General features: G+C 38.5%; 1 protein-coding gene across 2 annotated transcripts in view; it reads right to left on the bottom strand.

Annotated features, from left to right (window-relative positions):
* Nucleotides 1–21,500, bottom strand: part of DPH6 (diphthamine biosynthesis 6) — a 349,689-nt gene that overhangs the window by 948 nt on the left and 327,241 nt on the right. The gene's annotated exons all lie outside the window — the stretch shown is intronic.

The following is a 21,500-nucleotide window of genomic DNA, read 5'->3' as shown; positions in this document are numbered from 1 at the left end:
CATCTCCTTATGGAACTGTCCTATAAAATGTAATGGGGGTAAAGCCTCTAAAAGTCCAGAGAAGAGCAACAAATATGATTAGGAGTCCAGAGTTAATGATTTATGAAAAGATTAAAACAACTAAAGACAGAATCTGAAGACTAAGAAGGGATGTGCCAACAGTCTACAAAAGTTTAAAGGGTACAAACATTGTGGAGGGAGTGGAATTCATGTGATGCATAGAGAGAGTGTCTCATTAGAAGGCTAATGGAATGGAATTAAGGAATGGCAAATTTAGGCTGAATATCAAGAACATCACATATAGCTTCGCTAACGAAGTGGTAGAAGCCCTGTCACATAGCACTTTTAAAACTTGATTGGAAAAGTGCTAAAAATTATACTGAACGAACCGAACCTGGGCTGCAGGGTTTAGGTTTTAACAGGTCTTTTCTGTCTTTAACTTCTGTGATTCTACCGACACTTCACAACATTAACAATTCTTGACTAGATAAACAGTGTAAAGAGGGCAGAACTTAAAAGGTTTATGGTTTTCCCACTGAATGTGAGGCTGTGAATATATAGTTCAATCAAAGTGTTAACATGTACTTGGTGAAATTCTGGCCCAACTGAAATCAATACGAGTGTTGCCACTGATTTCGGTGGAGTCAGGATTTCACCTACTGTTTTTACTGAACAGCAACAGAAGGAATACATCTGAATATCTTGTAACAGGGATGTTACCATATAGATGTTGCAACCAGAGGAACAGACTAAGACTACTAAAATGCTGCTGTGTTATTTTGCATTGAAAATTGTTGACATTAGAGATGAACGTTGACAGAGGTGAACCTAAGATCAATATTCACCGGAGGGTCAAAGGACTTCATGTTCTGTGTAATAAGCAACTCAATCTATGTATCACCGCGATTCAGTAGTGACACACTGATTAAGGGTCAGATGGCATTTCTATTCCAAACTCTGATTTTTGGAACTTGATTTTCCAAACTTCATAGCTATGCTGGCTCAAAAGGCATTGGGTCAAAGTATGCAGAAAGTTGTCAGCTCAATGAAAAAAATAAATTACATTGTAAAATAGGCTATTTTTATTTTATTTTTAGTTTTTAGACAGTCAGAAATCATCCCTTCTGCCACTTTAACTTTTCACAGGTTTGTAGCCCAGGGCTACCACCACAAAAAACATGGGTATCGTTTTCAAAGAGGATATTTGGCAAGGAGGTAGTTCTGATAGTGAACTCAACTCTTTTGGTACTTGGAGGCGACCCAAAATATTTACTTTGGAAAACTCTCTGGTGAGTTTTGAGTCAGAAAGGGCCACATTTTCAAAAGATGACTTTCCTTCTTGTTTGTGCAAATTTCAGTTGCAAAATCTGCACCCACGTTTTTCACCTTCAGTTGAATTACGGGTGAAAATCTGGGTACTTGGACCTCCCATTGTCCTATTACAGGTGAAAATCAGGTATTTAATGGGCAAGTATTCTGTTTTGGATCTGCAGCTCATTTTGTCAGTCTAAAAATGTGGGGGTAAAAATCTGCAGGTGCAAATTTCACTGGCAGTATGGGAGGATGGACCTCTAAAAATAAAAATCAAACTGTAAGCCAAAGTATGGGGGGAGAGGGGCACTGCACTATTAGTGAAATTGCATCAGTTCAAATGGACATAGCTAATTCATTCAAGAATACAAAGGCTACATCTTTTATCTGTTATAAATAAAACAATAGTTGATCCTCTAAGTCCTTTCTTCTACTAATTACAACATTTTAATGATGCAGCACTAATAAAAACAAATCCTTAAGATTTTCAGCAAGCGATGCTTTAAGATAAATAACAACTCAAGGTCAGCATTATTTATTATTTTTTATATTAAGTAATTCTTTGCTTAAATGGCTAAGATTTCAAGTAGCTTTTTATCAATGCTGAATATTGAACCAACTGTACACTTGCATGTCGTTCCTGTAAATAAAAACATAGGGGAATGGCTGCCGATGGTGGTGGTGTGTGTATATGGGGGGATTGGGCATGTGTATTTGGGTGGGGTTGGAGGAGGGGGCTAGGAGGAATAAATATACTTCAGCGATGATCTATGCTAGTCCAAACTGTCTCTTTAATGTGCCCTGCACCAGATTTTTCAAGTCTGATAGAAAATTTAGTGATTTATTTCAAACGGCAGTAAACAAGCAGTTATTAAAGTGATAAATACTGTATTTTCATTTTCAGTCACATGTAACTCTTCCCATTTCTACGTGGTGTTACCCCAATGCAGATGAGAGCCTAACTCTATGGGTGCTCTCCACACCCACTGTGCTCAACAAGAATTGAGGCATGGGCCCCAGACTGTCACCAGAAATTTTTCTACTTAAATCAGGAACAACTGAGGGACACATGAAAACACAAAGGAAGGTGGACACAACTGGAAATTGAAATAAAATTGACTCAAACCAACAAAGAAATCAACCAGTGCTATTTGTTCTTATTGTCCTTTCGGTAACAACAGGATATAATTCAGATCAATAGTGCAGTGACCTTTCATACTGACCTAATACCCTTCACATTTTACCATGGCACTTTCCAACATTATAAGTTATTGCTTTTAAAGGTGGTCTTCATGCTAAACTGCTCCATGAATGCAACAGCATCCTTTTATGGAATCAGTCTAACCTTTACAAAAATAGTCTTTACACCTACGCTACAGTTGACTTTAGTAAGACCCTCAGATCCTCTTCTGCAGTCCTTACTTGTATGAGCTGAAGCCAATGAGACTGCTCACATGGGCAATGCTTGCAAAACCAGGGCCATTATCCTGATACTTGTAGTGGTAAGCACTCTCCACCAGCTCATTATGGGTGAGAACTAGCCTGCGTTGAAATGGAAAATGGTAGCAGAAAGAGCATGTGTTTCACCCAGAACATAACAATCTATTTGATGTTACAACTACACTCTTCCTTCACTTTGTAATCAAAAAGATATTGTTACATCACTTAGTTCAGGTCTTTAAATCCCTGAGCTAATAAAGCTCCATTGCTTCAGCTGTATGGATTTGACATGAAGCATGTACTTCGAAGAGAAGCCTCAGAGGGGATCAGGTTCCTAACAGTTGACTATGAGTTCCAGTCCCACAAGATGTACCCCTGGTGCGCAGGGCACTTAACCCTTCGACCAGTACCAACATGACTATTCAAAAATTATTGATGTCCCTAAATCCCTGGCAGATTGCAGACAGTTCTTGTCTCCCTTGAAGCCAAAGCATATGGCCACTAATGGGATGGATTAAAAAAAAATACATACACACATTCAGTCTTCGCCACATGAATGTAAAGCCACAGAAATGGTAGAAGGTGATTGAACTGGACTGAACACTGTTAAATACATGATTAGCCTCTTGTTATGGATCATTTCCATTGATCTATATCTGGTTTCACAGCACAGTTTAATTAAAGCTGTCTGGAACAAGCCTGTTCCCTAAATGATCAGGCAGTGCAATGAAAAGCTGAAACATGAGGAAGCTTGATGCCTTTAAAAAAAGATCCAAGTGACTGTCTTTATGGCTAACAGTAGCAGGGAAGGAAAATACATTTCAGAAAATTAACTGGCTTTACTGCTGTTTTGTACCAGGCCTATGTGCCAGAGAAATCAATTTATTTTTTTTCCAAGTTTGTTCTTAGAATAATACAATGTGTTTTGGGTAAATGCAGAATTTCAAAACAAAATGTGTACAATCTACTTGCTTTATTCTGGCTAAAATCCACTTGCTCAGAATAAGCACTGAGCCTATTAAATAAAAACACCTTGAAAGAAAAATCTGATGAAAAAATAAAAATGAAATAAAAGTAAACTGTTTCCTAAAGGATGATCTGCAGTGATTTTCTCCTGCAAAATTCTAGTTTTCTAAGGAAAAATCTGGACATTTTATATACTTTGATACTTAGCTTTTCATTAGCTCCTTTATTATCTCATTTCCTTCACTGTCCTAATGATATTTTTAAAATCAGTCATATTGGACATTCCCTTTGAAAAGTATATGGGCCAGATTTTCAAAAGTGCTAAGCTCCCGACAGCTGGGGGCAGATTTTCAAAAAAGCTTTGCTCCCATTTTGGTACCTAGTTCAAAAGGACTAAGCACCCTGCAGGTGGATGGAAAATCTGGCCATAAATACATTACTATATGTTCTTATATTTTTATTTCAGGCTCTTAAAGTTGGGATCATAAGATTCTGCAATCAGGAACTTTGAAACAAATACTAGGAGAAAAGAGGATCTGACAATTGCTACACCTGCAAAAAGGTGATTTTAGCACAGGCCTGGGTGCCAGTAACTACTGATTTCTTATCCCGGTTATAATATCAATTATCCTCGGCCCTTGTGCAAGTCACAAGGTCTCTTTGTCTGGTTCTCATCTGTAACATGAAGCTAATGCTGATTTACTTACCTCTCATGGGAGTTCAGTGGTTAATAATGGTTTGTAAAGCACTGTATATGTGATTATTATTATTAAAACTATAATTTTACATCAAACTGCTTTACATATTTTAACGTGTATATTTGGCACTCATGAGTGGGACAGGTTTGGCACAGTGGAGGTATCTAGGTGCTGTGCAAGCTTCTTCATACCGTACTGCTAATGCACTTCAATTCTGAACTTCAACCACCTTGGTGTTCCCTGCCTGGGGCTCTGCTCTAGAGCAGAGGCTACCAATCATGCTGAATTGTTAGGTGGTTTTCAGATGTGGTAGTAAGTGTGACAAATGTCCACCAGGGATTAGGGTGAGGCTGCAAACTCATTTTTAGTGGGAGCTACACTAAATTAGGATTTAAGAGTAGGATGCCTAAAGTAAAAGCATCAATCCACTTGCCACCTAACTTAAAAATCCAATCTATGTTGTGAAGATTTCACAAGTTGCTTCAAAATTGCTATCATGTTTTTCTACACTAACATTTCACACATGATACATTTTCAGAAGTATCAGGTCTATTTACAAAAATGCACATGCAAAAAAGTAAAGCTACAACTGCAGATACAGTTACCGTGATTATATCTGGAAATGGGTCTATATCAGTACAAATAGCTGGGCAGATGCCAAAATAGCCATTTAGAGATGCATCTGTCTGTTTTCATGAGTGCAAATATGTAGCCCTTAATATTGTGCCTTTGAAAAATTGTCTCATCACATTTTTATTTATTTCTTGTCTATGGACCCATCCCACTTGTGTGGATCCTTGCTGCTACAAAGTTTTACCTGTTAAACCTGTTTCAGTTGATGATCTCCTTTTCACATAATCATATGGCAGATGAGAATAAACTTTGGACAGGAAGGACAAGGGCAAATTCTCAGAGCTGCTGCACTAGTGATTTAACTTGTTCCCAGTTCAAAAGGATTGTCTCTATTTCTGTTTGTATCACACTGCGCCTGATGGGGCCACAATTGTCACTGTGCCCTTTTTGGGCACTACCAAAATGCACATATTTATTATTATATCGGACCACAAGGGCTTTATGCAGAGAAGGGGTGGTGGCACAGAGAGACAAATGACTCCCCGTCCTCCAAAATGTCCACTGAACAGCTGAGGGTTTCATCCTGCCCACCCTGCATGGGCTCCATATCCATCCACAAAACAGTAGGGTGGGACAAGGGCCAACGTCTGAGGGCATCACTGCCCTCCAGCGCTGAAGGACCTTAAAGGTGGCCTCCAGTCTGACCAACTTCCTTTCCGTTCTGCTGAGATGGGGGTAGGTGGGAAGGGGGCATGCTCAAGGATGGGGCGGGTGTGAACATTTACAAGAATCTTGCTCTCCTAGAGCTGAGTCACTTGGCTGAGAAAGTGGGATTTTTTTAGCTAATAAATTTTTCAGCATCTTAAAGACATTGAACAGAAAAAAAGTTATTTTTAGAGTTGGTTCAATTGTGGGCCTGTCAGCTTTGGCAATGCATCTCTTTTATCAGGCCGCCAAGTTAATTTGTTTTGTTTTTTAGAGTAAAGTTTGCTTAAAGACCAGTTTCAGAGAAGTTACTGACTGGGGGTGTTAATTAGTGCTTTGCAGACTCTGCAGGGTTTGGTTTATGATCATTTTCACTTATTCAACCCTGTAATTCAAGTCACAAGGGGATGGGAGGGAACCAACCCCGTTCTGTTCATTTGAAGGTTTGATTGTGACTAACTCAAACCTCTGAGAGAATCTCTCTTCCCTCCCTCCTCCTTTGGGGCCCTAGCTCTGTCCCTCTTCCAGACAAAATTAGTAATAGCACTTACACTTATGTAGAGTTGTACAATTTCAATGTTATGCATCAAGATATATCCTAAGAACATCCTCTGATGCTGTTTTCAGGGGCAGTGGTCCTTATCCATAGATCTTAAAGAGGGTGCCATGTAGAAGCTTCTCTCCTCTTGTATTTTTGTGGGGATGTGGTGGTATAACTGTAAGACCGGGCCACTGCCCCGCCTCTTCTAGGGAGGAGTGGGTCAGCGAGTGACCTGAGCCCACCCTCAAGGGCAGGAGGGGAAGGAAACACTTTTCCATTCCTGCTGCTGCCACACTAAACACAAGACCACACAGTAGTGTGAGGCACAGGAAGCAGAAATGCTGAAAGAGACAAACAAGGAGAGGAATAACATAGGATAGTACAGGGTGTGCGTAAAAGTTGGAGAAATGGGATGAAATAAGTGAAGGGATGTGAATATCAAGAAAAACGTCCTGACAATGAGATCTACTAGTATGTGGAGGAAGAAACCAAGTCACATGGGACATTTAAAATTAGAGTTGACAAAGTACTAAATGATATACTATAGAGAACGTTCCTACATTGGCGGAGGAATAGACTAGTTGACTTAACAGGTCTTTGCCATCTCTAATTCCTATGATAGACTGGCTTGAGAAAGAGAATGAGGCTGGCTGTAGGAGGAAGAGCTTGAATGGAGTTCTATGAATTCCTCTGCTGTCTGATATCCTCTCCCCAAGTACACGGACATTGAGGTTTGATAGGAAAGTTTCACAAAGTTCTAATATCAATGTGCCAGATGCACCTACAGTGCTGTAGGAGTAAGAAAATCAAGCACGATAACCAAAATGACACATTTTTCATATAGATATTTTTAACAATTGTAATTAGAATCTCAATAACATTCTTAAGATATTTATGCCCCACGTAGCTCTCTCTGAATATATGTAAAACCATCTTCTGGAATACACACAACTAGTCAAATTAGGTATTTTATCATGCACATCAATGGCAGGTCATGGAAAGAAATGTGACTCTTTTAAAGATAAACAAATGCTTGCTGAGCTCCTCTGCATATTAGTTATGGCTATTTTTTAGTAGACAAAATTAAGTTCTAGCTTTCATAATCATTTTTTCAAGCTACTGGCTGTAGTTTAGAAAATAGCACAGCAACAGCATGTAACAGTCTTTGCTGGTATTCTTCGTTGTTCCATATTTAGCATTGTCCTACATAAAGGTACTGTAAATAGTCAGCCTACACAAGGTTAAAAATGTGCACTCCTGTTTAAAATGTCATTAGCCTTCTACACTGAATAAAGAAACACTTAAACATTCTCTTCCAATACTCACAGGAAAGGCTAAATATAATTTCCAGGGGAAAGAAGGAACTGAACTTTAATGAATATGATTGCTCCGGGAGCACCAGAGCTGAAAAGTGAAAATTTCCATTTTTCTAAAGGCATGACAAAGTACAGAAACCACAAACCTATTTTCTTTGTATACCATCTTCCGGTGGCCTCAAGACCTATATAAGGTTCTCTCTCTTTAACAGAAATATGGTTACTGAGCTTCTAAGCTGTGTTTAGTCTCTGGCATAATGCTACCAAGTTGGGATGAGGTATGAATGGAGACAGATTATTACAAACATATACAATAGTAAGGACCGATTTTTAAGTGGGCATCTAAAAACCACTTGCAGTATTTGCACCACTTGTTTGCTCACACAGAAACCTGAATTTGCCTGTGCAGATGGAGCAAGCTGCATTACTCACCACTGGTTCACACACACAACTACCATGCAAATATTGTGGACACATTTTTAGCAGTAAGTTGAAAATTTGACCCCCAAATTATCAAATGAAATAGCACATGTGTAGTGATGACAACACTTGCTTTTTCACCTCTGTGGCTGAGTTACAACTGCTTACCACTGCCCAGAATCTCAGAGCACTGACTGACACGGAAATTACCTGGAACAGATTTGCAAAATCTGGGACAGTTGGCAGTTATGCCCTTTAGGTAAGGGTTGGGGAACATTGGTGGGGCACTGTGTAGGAAGCTCTGCTTGTGCCTGCTGGTAAATCAAGGACTTTTATCTCCAGAGCTGTCAATCTGGCACCTTTCACAAGTGTTAAATTCACTTACATATTTTTTAAAAGAAGCTGTCATGAGACATACTGAAGCAAATATGTCCTTCAGTGGTTACACATGGACTCAGTTGTAACAGTGTTTGTTAAGTGCTTTGACATCCCAGGCTGATATGTTCTGTATAAATTCAACATTTGTTGGTTTGTTCATCCACTTTGCTAAGTACTCTCTAAAATCTGTAGTCTTTGGAAACATCAGGCTGGAGATAATGTGATCTAAATTGGACCACAAGAGATTCATGTGTAACTCTGGCAAAAAATTACATGCATGTATTTGGTGGTAGACTTTGGCCTGCAAACAACAGAAAAAGTGTCTGAAAAATATTTTGTGGTTCAACAATTAATTCTTTTCAATTGTTACAGAGAGGACCATACATGACAAGCTGTACAAAGAACACCTTGTATTCTTCAAATTAATAGGTGATAATGTAAAATAATACTGATAAAGCAACACTTTTTAGTTATTATGCCTGAGCCTAAGGCAGTATACATTAGAGCTACACTGATTTACATCATCAAACGACCTGGTCAATTATCTGGATTTCATATTTATATATAGTGCCATGTGAAAGCTAGCGAGGTTATTTCTAGATGTTTACTGTTCTGAAGATTTAAATCAATCTACTGCACTAGAATAAAGAGGATACAATGACAAACCAAATAAAACTACACTGGAACATGTTAAATACATGATTAGGTTGTTGTAGTTATTTTCTATTGATCTAGATCTGGCTTCATGGCACAGTTTAATCAATGTTTTCTGGAAAGGAGAATGGATGGCTCAGGAGATTGGTCCTGGAATACATAGCCTTCCATCAAACCCAGAACCAGGCTGTTAGTGACTGAATTCGTTACTATTGTATCTCATGACTTACATGAAGTAAGTTGGAGGAATCTTGATTAAGTTACTAGTGAGAGTAGGCAAATATTTCCTAAATATTACCAATATTTGAGTTTGGATAAATAGATCAATTACTGTCTGGCACAGCTTGAGCACCCATCTTGCCCCCCATAATAAAGGAAGAGGAGGCAGAGAGAAGAAAAATCTTTAGCTCCCATCTTATTGCCTTCAGCGAGGGGGAGTGAAAATCACTGCACTGGCATCCTCCATGGAAGGAAGGGGAAGAGCAGTGAAGATCTCATACACTTCATCAAAGGCTAGGACAGGGGAAGTCCCTCCCCTGGCTTCCAGTAAAGTGACACCTGTTAGATATATACTTGGGGGAATGGGATAGGGAGAGGTATACAACTGAATCCAAAACCAGACAAATACCTGGACGTGGCCTGTATTTTCACCAAGTACTGATTGCTGAATTGCCAAATGTTGGGCTGTATTCACATACCTAGCTCCAAATTATTAGTAATATAAATTGTATGACAGTAGTGCCTACAGGCCCTAACAAGACTGAGGTGCCATTGTGCCAGGCATTGAACAAACACATAGAAAAACAGTCCCTGCCCCAAAGAACTTACAATCAAATGAGGTAAGACAGAGGGTGGGAGAAAGGAAGTATCATCCCATTGACATATGAGGAACTGAGACACAGAAAGATCTTTTGATTTCCCAAGATAACACAGGAAGTTTGTGGAAAGCCAACAGCTGAACCCACATCTCCTGTCCCCGGCCGGTCCACTACATAGAAGACCGTCCTTTCTCTCCTGATTGATAACCTACGTGTCATCCTTGCTGACAGTCTCAAGAGAATGGTCAAGGACCTTGAGCCTGAACTACCTCGGCTCCAGAGGATTATCTGTTCTATAATCTTATGAGAGCTTAGAAACCCAGTATTATTACACCTCTACCCCGATATAACGAAATAATGTTCTCAGGAGCCAAAAAATCTTACCGCATTATAGGTGAAACTGTGTTATATTGAATTTGCTTTGATCTGCCGGAGTGCACAGCCCCGCCCCCCCGGAGCACTGCTTTACCGCGTTATATCCGAATTCGTGTTATATCGGGTCGCGTTATATTGGGGTAGAGGTGTATATAGCAAATATTAGATTATACAACAAAAGGCTCTACAACTGGAGAAAATGTGTAACAAAAAAGTTAAGAAAAGACAAGCTCCGTATGAAGTTGCAATTATAAAAAAGACTAGCACCATATTGTATGACTCTCAGTCACCTATTTTAAAAAAAGGACTTCTATGAAGAATCTTTTAGCATTATTCAAATTATGCTGTCTGGCAAAATTTTTACAAACTGGTTTGATTTGTAGCCACATGTATGGGAAAATTAACTACACTATCATAAACAGAATATTCTAAAAATAAATGTTAAAAACTGTTTGGAACTGACCTACTCCCTAAGGGCTCTTTTCAGCACAGAACACAATTTCCACACGTGCTGCTTTTGTGACTCAGCACCAACAAAGACAAAGCAACATCAAACTGTTTCATGACACTGGCCCAACAGAATTACCGGTTCTGGAGTCTTAAGCCACATCCCCACCAATAACTATAAGTGGACGTTAGGTCAAATGGATATTGGATTAATGAAACTAAGGCTAGGTCTACACTACAGCGGGGGTCCGACCTAAGATACGCAACTTCAGCTACGTGAATACCGTAGCTGAAGTTGCGTATTTTAGGTCGACTTACCTGGCTGTGAGGACGGGGGAAAGTTGACCGCTGCCGCGCTGCTGTCGACTCCGCTGCCGCCTCTTGCCGCGGTGGATTTCCGGAGTCGACGGCAGAGCGATCAGGGATCGATTTTATCGCGTCTTCACTAGACGCGATAAGTCGATCCCAGAAAACCGATTGCCTGCTGCCGGACCCTCCGGTAAGTGTAGACAAGCCCTAAGAATGCTCAGAAAGAAAACTGATGTGACGTTCTAATCACTTTTAAGAAACATGAAGAGTGAGTGATGGAGAGATGACCTTTATCTTGGCTAGAAAGATTCCCCCACAAACAGAAACTCAAGCCATGAGGCACAGTGAAACAAGATTTTGTAATGTTCTTCTACCTACTTTCTGAAAAGATGTGATCTGTGGTACAGTATCTGGTTTTAACAATATAGCAGTACTACTAGAGGGTACTAAAGTGTCCAATAAGAGATGTCAGTTTCAAAGTAAAGCAAAGATGTCGATGTAACCCTCTCTTTGGTCAGCACTGATACTATATGCCATGGGCCTTAACTTGTCAGTGAACATCAAACCATCTTGTATTACAGAACATGGTAGTGAGAAGGACAATCTACAGAAGGCCCTGAAATCATTTCAGAAAAGGGCTGGGTTCTCCAATGATATTACAATTCCAGTGATCTACCAATACATACAACACAACTTTATCTCAGCTGAATTAACTATGATTTTTTAAAAAGTTTCTCTGGGCCCTTAAAGGTTATTTTTGATTGTACTGAGGTAGAGAGAGTCATTGGAAGAGGTACACCTCCTTTTGCTTCTGTGCACAAGGCACACATGGAAAGGAAGGAGGGAAATAAAACAAGCTCAGTTTGGCTGAATTTTTGCCAAATCACTTTGCTGGACACAGCAACCTCATATGCAGCCTGCCATGAGATCATCTCTGGTCATTAAGGCCCTCAAGACTGAAAAGGTGAAACATGAAGAAACGTAAGATATTTTTGTTTAGTTTAAAAAAAACTACCTGTTTTTTTTTTTATTTAAAAGTACCAGAGAAGCAGAGAGAAAATAGTTAATAATATTAACTAGATCTGCACATGTGCATGTCAAAGGCTCATAAATCAATCTCTGTAAGATGCTTTTTCTTCTAGTTTTAGCAACTAATTTAAGTAAATGTGCAATTTTCAATCGATGCATAGATCTGTATCCTGATTTTAAATTACTGGTTTCTCTCTCTACTATAAGCAATAAAACAAAATATTAAAATAGTAAACTATTTCTTGAAAATACAGACATTGGTTATTTATTTTTCCAGAGTTCCAGCTCTCTCTCTCTCTCAGGGGAAATCTGGAAGTTTTAAAATCATTCACTGATCCTTAGCTTTGTCACCATTCTCTTCCCCTTTGACCTCTTAGACATTTTTTGTTTGCTGTAAGAACTCCACTGATTTGTTTGCAAATTATAAATCTTATTGTGCCTTCCTTTTTCTCAAACCACTGGCCAGTATTTTTTAAAGAAACCCTCTCATGGAGTGTTTCATTTTCAAGGCCTGCTGAAGATTTACAATATGCTAAACTGGGCAAAAACTCTGTGGTAATCAGCACAATACATTTTACACTCCATCATAATCATTTTTTTTCTGCCTCTATGTCAATAAAATCTTTTCCCCTTTTTACAATGGTTTACAACTTAAATAATTTAATACAACAGTAGTTATATTTTTATTGCAAGCTTATAAAACTTGTACCGTAAGTCTCTTCCATGCAATACATTAACCAAAAAACTGACAGAGGAGAAGGGGAGCTGATGATTACTAAACCTGTAATTCAGTCTTGAAATTCTGAACAAGCCATAAACTGCTTCTGCTTCACTTGCATACTGTAGATACTGTCAGAATTTCTCAAATGAACTCCTTCATTGTATTTAATCTCTCCTTATCTGTTATTTTACTGTATCTATAATAGAAACAAAAAGGACTTCATATTTCATACAGCACCTTCTGTAGAATGATCAGCTAGTGGTCCAGTGGAACAGGCACAGGAGTAAGAGTCAAGAGATGCAGATTCTCTTCACAGCTCTGCTGTTGACTTGCTGTGAGACTTCGGGTAAGTCATACAGGCAAGTTGAACGAGGTATGTAAGGACATGCCTAAATTTGCTCCCAATGATGCAAAGGTAGGCATGTGCTCAAGTGCCTTGCTGAATCGGGGCCTTGGTGCCTGATTTTCAGAAGTGCTGAGCACCTGCAGCTCCTGTTGCCTTCAGTTGTAGTTGGGGGTGTTCAGCACCTCTCAAAAACAGGCCTTTAATCTCTCTGGTGCCTCAGTTTCTCTGCCTGTAAAATGGGAATAATAATACTTATCCACTTTTAATTTTCAAACTGATATCTTGAGCAAAAATTCACAATAACCTACGCTGCTACCTTCCACCTCACCTCCACTCCCAATAATTTACAATTAATCCGCACACACAAAAATCTAAGTTTAAGAACTGCTACCCTTCTGTCCAAAGTGCCACTTGCCTTCTGGAGTAAAAACAATACAGAAACACTTAAATATCCCTCTGCATATTCCCAAAGCAAGAATAAATTACTTCTTTGAGTGGGAGGATGGAGTTGAACTATTATGCTCGTGACTGCTGGGGAATCAACACATTCAGCTGAAAAAGTGGAATTTTCTATTTATCCACAAGCCTGATAAAGTGCAGACACATTGAAATTAGTTCTGCACAGTGTCTCCTAATGATGTCAACCCCTGCCTAGATAGATCACACACTTTGTAAGGTGAAGGATCACAGACACTGCTGTGTTCTCTTAGGTTTGATTTTTTCTCAATATGCTAATCATCCAATGTTCAGATGAATTATTGTGATCACAAGAATATTAGACACCTAGATTAACAACAAAAGTAACTAAAAGTCTTTTCCCGCCCCAAAAAGTGTAGGGGTATCGTTAAGTTAATAGGTAGGTAGGATACTGGACTGGAAGAATTGTGTGGAAGGAATCTTGATAGTTTCAATCCAGTTCATGGTGGATGAATTTTTGCTCAACAAAAAAATTCCAAATCAGCTATAAAAACAATGAGCTCAAGACTACTGGGTAGCATGAGGGCCTGTATGAAATAACGTTCAGTGTCCAAACCAGAGGTTGCACAATGGATCAGTTGAATAATGTTTGCTATCCAGTCACAAAAAGAGCTATATGTGAAGTATGTCACATTCACTTCTCTATTCATTTGACTAGCAAGCTTGGGACCCATTGCTCAGTACTGATCATTTTCATTAGAATGATGCAAACTATGAGTCTGATTCTGTAACCCTCTGGTCAAATGTATACTCCCAGTAGGTTCAGTGGGGTTACTCATGCTAGTAAGAAATTGTTTGTGGAAGGGTTCGATGATCAGCTCACAAATGCTTATATGTGAGAAGATGCCCTTTTAGAATAGTTAATATTAGACCGATATAGATAAGGTTACAAAATATCTAAAGAATACTTTGGTCCCAAAATGGAAATGTTTAAAAGTCATGTGTTACTACTGGCTCCTTACTGTATAACAGATCCTGAAATCAATATGCTGCACTGGTTCAGTAAATGTGTCTCTTAACAAGTTAATAAAACAGTGATCCTCACATAGTCTTTCCATCAAACTTTCAGGGGGAAAAAATGAGAATATTAAATGCACTAGGATAGGGAAGATCTGCTCCATTTGCTCTGCAATGATAATCTGTTACAAAAGAGGATTTTTATTATTAATTCTTTGCCTTCTGGGGATATTATAATTTCCTAGAATGTAGAAATGCCTTAAGCACAGCAATTTGCTGAGCTAGACTGAATTTCAAAATGTTTCAAATGAGCTGATAAACAACTGCATAATTAGGCATTATTTGATCAAGACTGTACATTACAGATACCCAACCGAACGAGCCAATGGATAGGTAAATTGTGGATATTGTTTTAAAAACTAAGAGCCAGTATTATATTTTGACACACATCACAACTTTTCTTGTAAAGAATTAAAAAGCACACTTCTTATTTTTTCTTTAGAAATGCAGATTATTCTATCAACTAAATCCTTCGGGTCTTAATCATTAAACACATACTTCTGTGGATGAATAATGAGGAGTTTATGGACTGAATATAACTCATGCACTAAAAGCGATTAGATTGAAAGATTTTTTTTTCAATTAAGTAGTTACAAATCCACTGCATACACATTATACTCAAGACCTGATGTACTTTCTGGCAAGCTGGACACAAACTCAGTTGCAAGGTCCTTGGATTCTATAGCACTTTGCTGAGGCAGCTTCATTTTTGTTACAAAATGGAGGTTTTTCATGATTATGAGAAGGAATAGTACAACCATTATAGTGTAAAATACATACAATATTTATAACGACTACACTCAACTCCAAGTAGAATGTCAAGATGGCATTGGAGGTTTTGGCAACTAGCTAGGGGACTTTTCAGGGGTCAGTTTGAGATTGTGGAATAAGCACCCTAGCTGGCTATTTCTGCTAAAATAATCAGCAGTGAAATGTTGACACTTGCAGTTACATCTTTAGATTTCAGAGTTAACAATGCATTGAGATGCATGTGAACAGTTCACATGGCTGACAGTTATTGGGCCAGATTCTGATGTCAATTATATTAGTATCTACAGATTTAGGAAAACTACACTGCACTGATTTACACATGGTTCACATATTCAAGGTTATCTTCACAACCATGAAGGATGGATATATAAATTTAATTATAATGATAGCTTAAATTTTGGAGCACAATTCAGCAGCGATTGCTTGTATGGCAAATTTTGTGTCCATGCAATTGTAGAATGTGTGGGTCCTGCTTATACCAATCCATCCTGATTTAAGCTCTGCCTTGCAATGTAGCCTGGGCAGTAAAAATGAATCCTTATGAATATAATGCTAATTCTAAGTGGGAAAATATAGTCAATACTGAATAAAGACCATAAAGCCACAGATGTAAGTCTTCTTATAGCCGAACTATTTAAGTATAACTAACGTATAGCTAACGTTAGATCTGTGTTTCTAGTAATGTTAGTAGATTTTAGGGTGACCAGATGTCCCGATTTTTGGGTCTTTTTCTTATATAGGTTCCTATTACCCCCCATCCCCTGTCCCGCTTTTTCACATTTGCTGTCTGGTCGCTCTAGTAGATTTAGATCTCTATTTCTTCTTACCACTCCTGCTTCCCAAGAGGTATTAATGTAATTTGATGTGAGCAGGAATCTTCCACACAATGTTTTCCGCTGAGGAGAAGTTTAAAAGGAAATGGATCAGCTGTATGGTTACAATCAGAAAAGTGACTACATAAAAATGGCATCTTTTTACTCAACAGATCTGCTCCTTGTGTGGATTGTATTTAGCTTGTCTCTGCTAACTTTGAAAGCCTTGGACAAAAGACTGGTCCTTAAACTTGTCACTGTGGCAGGCCTAAATATTGCCCAACTTGGACCACAGGCCAAACTTAATGTTAAGGGGTAAAAAGAAGGAAACATCTATCTGGCAGTGTGATTACATTAAAAAAAGAGAACTGTTTAAAGCTGTTCAGGAATGTGGAATATTAGTAGTAGCCCTGGACACAGGTGGACATTAGTGGAGACAGGTTAGCTAACAGAGTTTAGGTGGGGCAGTCAAAGGTGCACGAGAAAGGCAATTAGATACCACCCCTATATATGTAATAGTAGGTATGCGTATAAACACACACACACTTTACAGGTAAAAATATGTTGTTACTCTTTTTAGCACTGCAGAACCAATTCTGCTAAGAGGTAGTACATCGGAATCTATGCCGGCCCCCACAAATATTATCTAAGGGCCACAGTATCTCCTCAGCAGGCAGATCTCCCCCTGCCTTAATTGAAGTGTGAGAGTGCTGCCTCAGTGACACCTTCACCCCCACTTAGTGGAATCCTCTGGAAAACCCTCTATTGGAGCCCTATGAGGTAGGTGTTCACAGAGCTTGGGAGGTGGGACGAAGCTTTTGAGAGGGAAAGAACTAGCACTTTCTTCAGTACCTTCTCCTGTACCATAGACCCACATGGAAAATCCATGAAGATAGACCCTTGAAGTTAAATCAGGTAGGATATGTATTAACTCTCTCAAGATAACCTCTACTGAGCAGCCTCAAGTGGTCACAGCATATAGCAGCAAAAGCTCAAGGAGTCTTGCTGGTAGGTGCGGGGAAGTAGTCGAACTGCTGAAGGAAAGCCATCCATACAGACAGTTCTTCTTGGTTTGGGGGACTCTTGCCTCTGGATCCCACCAGGATCTGAGGAATTGAAAGGCCTCTTCTAAATTTAATGCCCCCTGTAAGCCCTCACCTCTAAGAGGGACTAATGAGGTTAGTTTTGCAGAGGTTTCCTGCCTCTCTGGCCCCAATGGTTTCTCCGTAGGAAGACGTGATATGATCTTAAGTTCCATTTGCAGAATTGTATTGAGTAAGGCTGCAAGCTCTCCAAAGCATGGATCTTGTCTTATCTATATGTATTATGCCTAGTACATTGTTGGCACTACACCATATAGCTAATCTAGCTAAGGTATTTATGTAGCACCTACAACTGTTTCAGCTAAGTGATGCACAAAATTAAGAAGCGTAAGAGCACAGATCAAAAAGATGAATGAGATGTAGTGTATACTGGAGCCTTTAAAAAAAATCCAATAAATACATACTTATAACAACATTCTCACCTGGTGCCTGAAATGCTTAAAACTGCAGTGTGGAACATGCTACAGTATAACAACTGAGATGTACTCCTTCAGTTTTAATAATGCTATCTGGCAGCCAATTAGTCCCTAATACAATTTTATCCTTTGTGGAATTTTGAAAGAAGTAAAATGTAAAACAGCCAAAATAGTTAATTGGACCCTTGGGGGGGCGGGAGGAGGAACACATGGATGAACTATTTAACTTTGAAAAAATGGCGATGATGAAGAAACTATAGTATTTCTCATAAAGCTTTTACCAATGTGGGTTGAATGTATAATATGAAATATAATATATTAAATGCAAAAACTAGTATTAATGAAATTCAGAGGCTAAGAAAGTAAGCACTCAAAAGTCAGAAAATTCTAAAAGTTAAAGGTTGTTCCCAGAAGATTAAATTTGGTCACAATGAACATTCTGCATATTTTATGGTATACCTTAATTGCAGGCTATAATGCCGTTAACAAAAAAACTGGAAAAGAAAATGGTACATATTGTAGGCTAATGCTGTCCTCAGTTACCCAAATGGAACTGATTGGAGAAATTGGCCCAGGATGGGGTAGTGTGTCTGAGTAACCAATGTGGGAACAACCTTAACTTTTGGAATTTGCTGACTTCTGATTCCTTTATTTCTAAACCCTACCACTGCAGTGATGTTAGTTTTTTGTTATTTAATTTCCCTCTGAAAGAAAGAAAGAAAGAAAGAAAGAAAGAAAGAAAGAAAGAAGGGATTTATCAGCTATAGTTGTGTACTGTGCTATTTTTACCAGTGGTACTGATAAGATGCTTTAAACAGATGCTACTTGGGTAGCACTTGTTGCTAAAGTAATCTAGAGCTGGGCCTGGACTAAAGGAGTTAAATTCTGGCCCCATTTTAAGTCAATGGCAAAACTCCCATTGACTTCAATAGGACCAGGATTTCAACCAAGAGGCACAAGAAAGCTCCCAAGAGTGTACAATAAAGCTCATAAGTACTGTAGGCTAATTCTGCAAAGGTTATTCAGACCAACTTCCTATTGACTCAGCTGGTATCAGTGGGAGTTTGGCTGGTGAAGAAACTGCAGGATTTAGCATTAGCCCTTGCTTAATTTGATTCATGTATTGTGTGTGTGCAATTTCCCTTCAGCTATTTCCTTTACTCTAACCCATCTTCATGAACAAAAGGACTCTCAAAATTACGGTTCATGCCAGTTTTCCTTACTCAAAAATTGGACAATTCTGGCTAAGATTCTTGCTGCTCTGTTACAATTTGATCCTGCAGTCTTCATGTAGGCAAAACTTTCACTGAAGTCAATGGGACAGATCCTGTGATGTGTTTAAAATGTGCTCAGCACATCATGGGAAGGGAATGCGGAAGGATGGCTTTCAGCAACTTCTATGCCTCTCTGGGACCATCTAGTTATCATTTGGTTTCTGTCTTAAGCAGAGCAGGGCCAGGCTGGCTGTGAACAGACCCCAAGGTGTGAACCTGGCACTTGGATCTCTGGGAAATCATGCCCACTTTTCCCTTACACTGGGGCAGGGCGGACATGGTAGGAGACGATGTATCTACATTAATAGTGGTTTCCCCTGCACAGGGAGAATCCTTCCAAGGCTGGATCCACCAAGTTTATGGCTGCTTTGTGCTAACAGACTTGTACAAAGTGACTACAACACAGCTGAAAATCTGGGCCAAGGACTGAGCTCTTAAGGAAAATATAATCCAACTTCATTGATGGATGTCATAATGAACAGCATCTCTCTACATTAACATTAAATTGTGATCATAGACAGGAAACAGCTGAGCAGCAGTTATTATTCTACCTCTTCATCTATGGGAAAGTAAATTAAAAATGCATCCCATTATAAACCGGATTAAAGTGGAATACAATTCTCTTAATATTTATTTAAAAAAATATGGAACCCTTCCCATTTAATGCACTGAGAGACAAGAGTGTCCTCTCTCCTTGATGTTATCTGCACTTTGGCTACTAATATCAGAAATTCCTCTGCCATTTATGTGTGTGTATATGGTGATAGCTTAAAATATTTCTAGTATGAGATGTGATTACCGTAACATACCCCTATATACAGATCTAATGCTTTATTTACTTCACCTTAAAACATCTCTGGAAATCTTTATATCATTAATGGACAAGTTCCATTTCACTGATACATCCATTAGCTACCATGGATAATTCTGATCTGATTAAAGGATAACCATTTAAGATCACTAATTCGCATATTAGGTACTTAGGACTGAACATTGTTAAAGACCGTACATATCTATACACATTATCCTTGATAGAAGACAATAAATGAGATCTTAAATAGTGGACAGTTCTTCTCTTGTCTACATTGAGGAAAATGAGTGCTATAAAAGTGACCATATTGCTAATAAAATAGTATGCATTTCAAGTCTATCCAGTAGTGGTGCTGAAGGATTGTATTATTTACTGTGGAATTACAAAGCCCTACAGATTTCTCTTAAAAAGATAGTTTTTATTTTTTAAGATATTTAAAAATTGTTTAAGATCCAAAAGTACAGAGCCTATGCACAGACTTTTATATTTGCTTAAAATATTTTAATATTATTTTCTTACTCCACTTAGCTGGTAATTCTGAATTCAAGGATCAGCATTAGTTGGTATCACAGTCACTTTAAAACAGTGGTGTATTACAAAGCTGTGATGCCATCAGATGTCACTGAGTGCAAAAAACTGGAACAGGTGCCCAGCAGAAAATCCACAACCAGAAAGGGGAATGAAAGGCAAAAATTATCCACCCCAATAATGCTTCCTCCAAATACCAAAGAATAGCAGCTATGCAGGCCTTAAACAACAGAGCTGTGGAAACGTATTCTAGGTTTGGACCAACAGTATGATGTTTTGCTTTTACATGATTGTAGAGGTGTGTGTGGGCACTAAGGGCTGCTCTAAATTATGCCAGCTGGAACAATTCCCTAAGGACTCTTGATTAGGCCTAACAGTGTGTTTGCTCCTAACCATTTTCACCCATGGAATGTCCATCCCTGCCCCAGGAGGCTTCCTATGTGGAGGTGGTAGGCACTGTTATTTATGCTGGTTCTACGTTGTTAACCTGCTGTCAAGGGAAATTCTTGGCTTCCCCTTTTAGGGCAGCTTTGTTTTGCTCATATAGTTGAAAGCAACTAGGGCTGAGGATCTGGTCCAATCATAAATTATGGCAATGTAGAGCTCATTCCTCCTTTAAGGAACATCATATAAAATAAATATATTACTAGTTGTGTACACTCAGTCTCATGCAGAATACTGCCAGTAACTGAAAAGTAAAGGATTATAACATCAACTTTAACCATTAAAACAACTTCCCATTTCCAATTTTGGGTTCCAGATTTTGAGCTATTACATATAAAGAATTATGGGTCTGTGTCGAGGACCATATTGAGGTTTACTGGCCTGCAGAGTAACTATAATACATATCAACAGTTTTTCAATTACTTGTAAAGTTTGCATTCAATCCTCCTTTAAAACCAACCTCTAGCATACCTTTTAGGGCTGTCAAGCAATTAAAAAAATTAGTCGTGGGATTAATTGCACTGTTAAAAAATAATAGAATACAATTTATTTAAATATTTTTGGATGTTTTCTACATTTTCAAATATATTGATTTCAATTACAACACAGAATACAAAATGTACAGTGCTCACTTTATATTTATTTTTATTTCCAATATTTGTACTGTAAAAAACCAAAAAAAATAGTACTTTTCAATTCACCTCATACAAGTACTGTAATGCAATCTCTTTATCTTGAAAGTTAAACTTACAAATGTAGACTTATGTACAAAAAAAAACTGCATTCAAAAATAAAACAAT

Source organism: Terrapene carolina, unplaced genomic scaffold (assembly GCF_002925995.2).
Source record: "Terrapene carolina triunguis isolate 2854851 unplaced genomic scaffold, T_m_triunguis-2.0 Scaffold96, whole genome shotgun sequence".
Taxonomy (NCBI): domain Eukaryota; kingdom Metazoa; phylum Chordata; order Testudines; family Emydidae; genus Terrapene; species Terrapene triunguis.
Note: the sequence above shows the minus strand (reverse complement) of the source record. Positions and strands in the feature narration are given on the sequence as shown.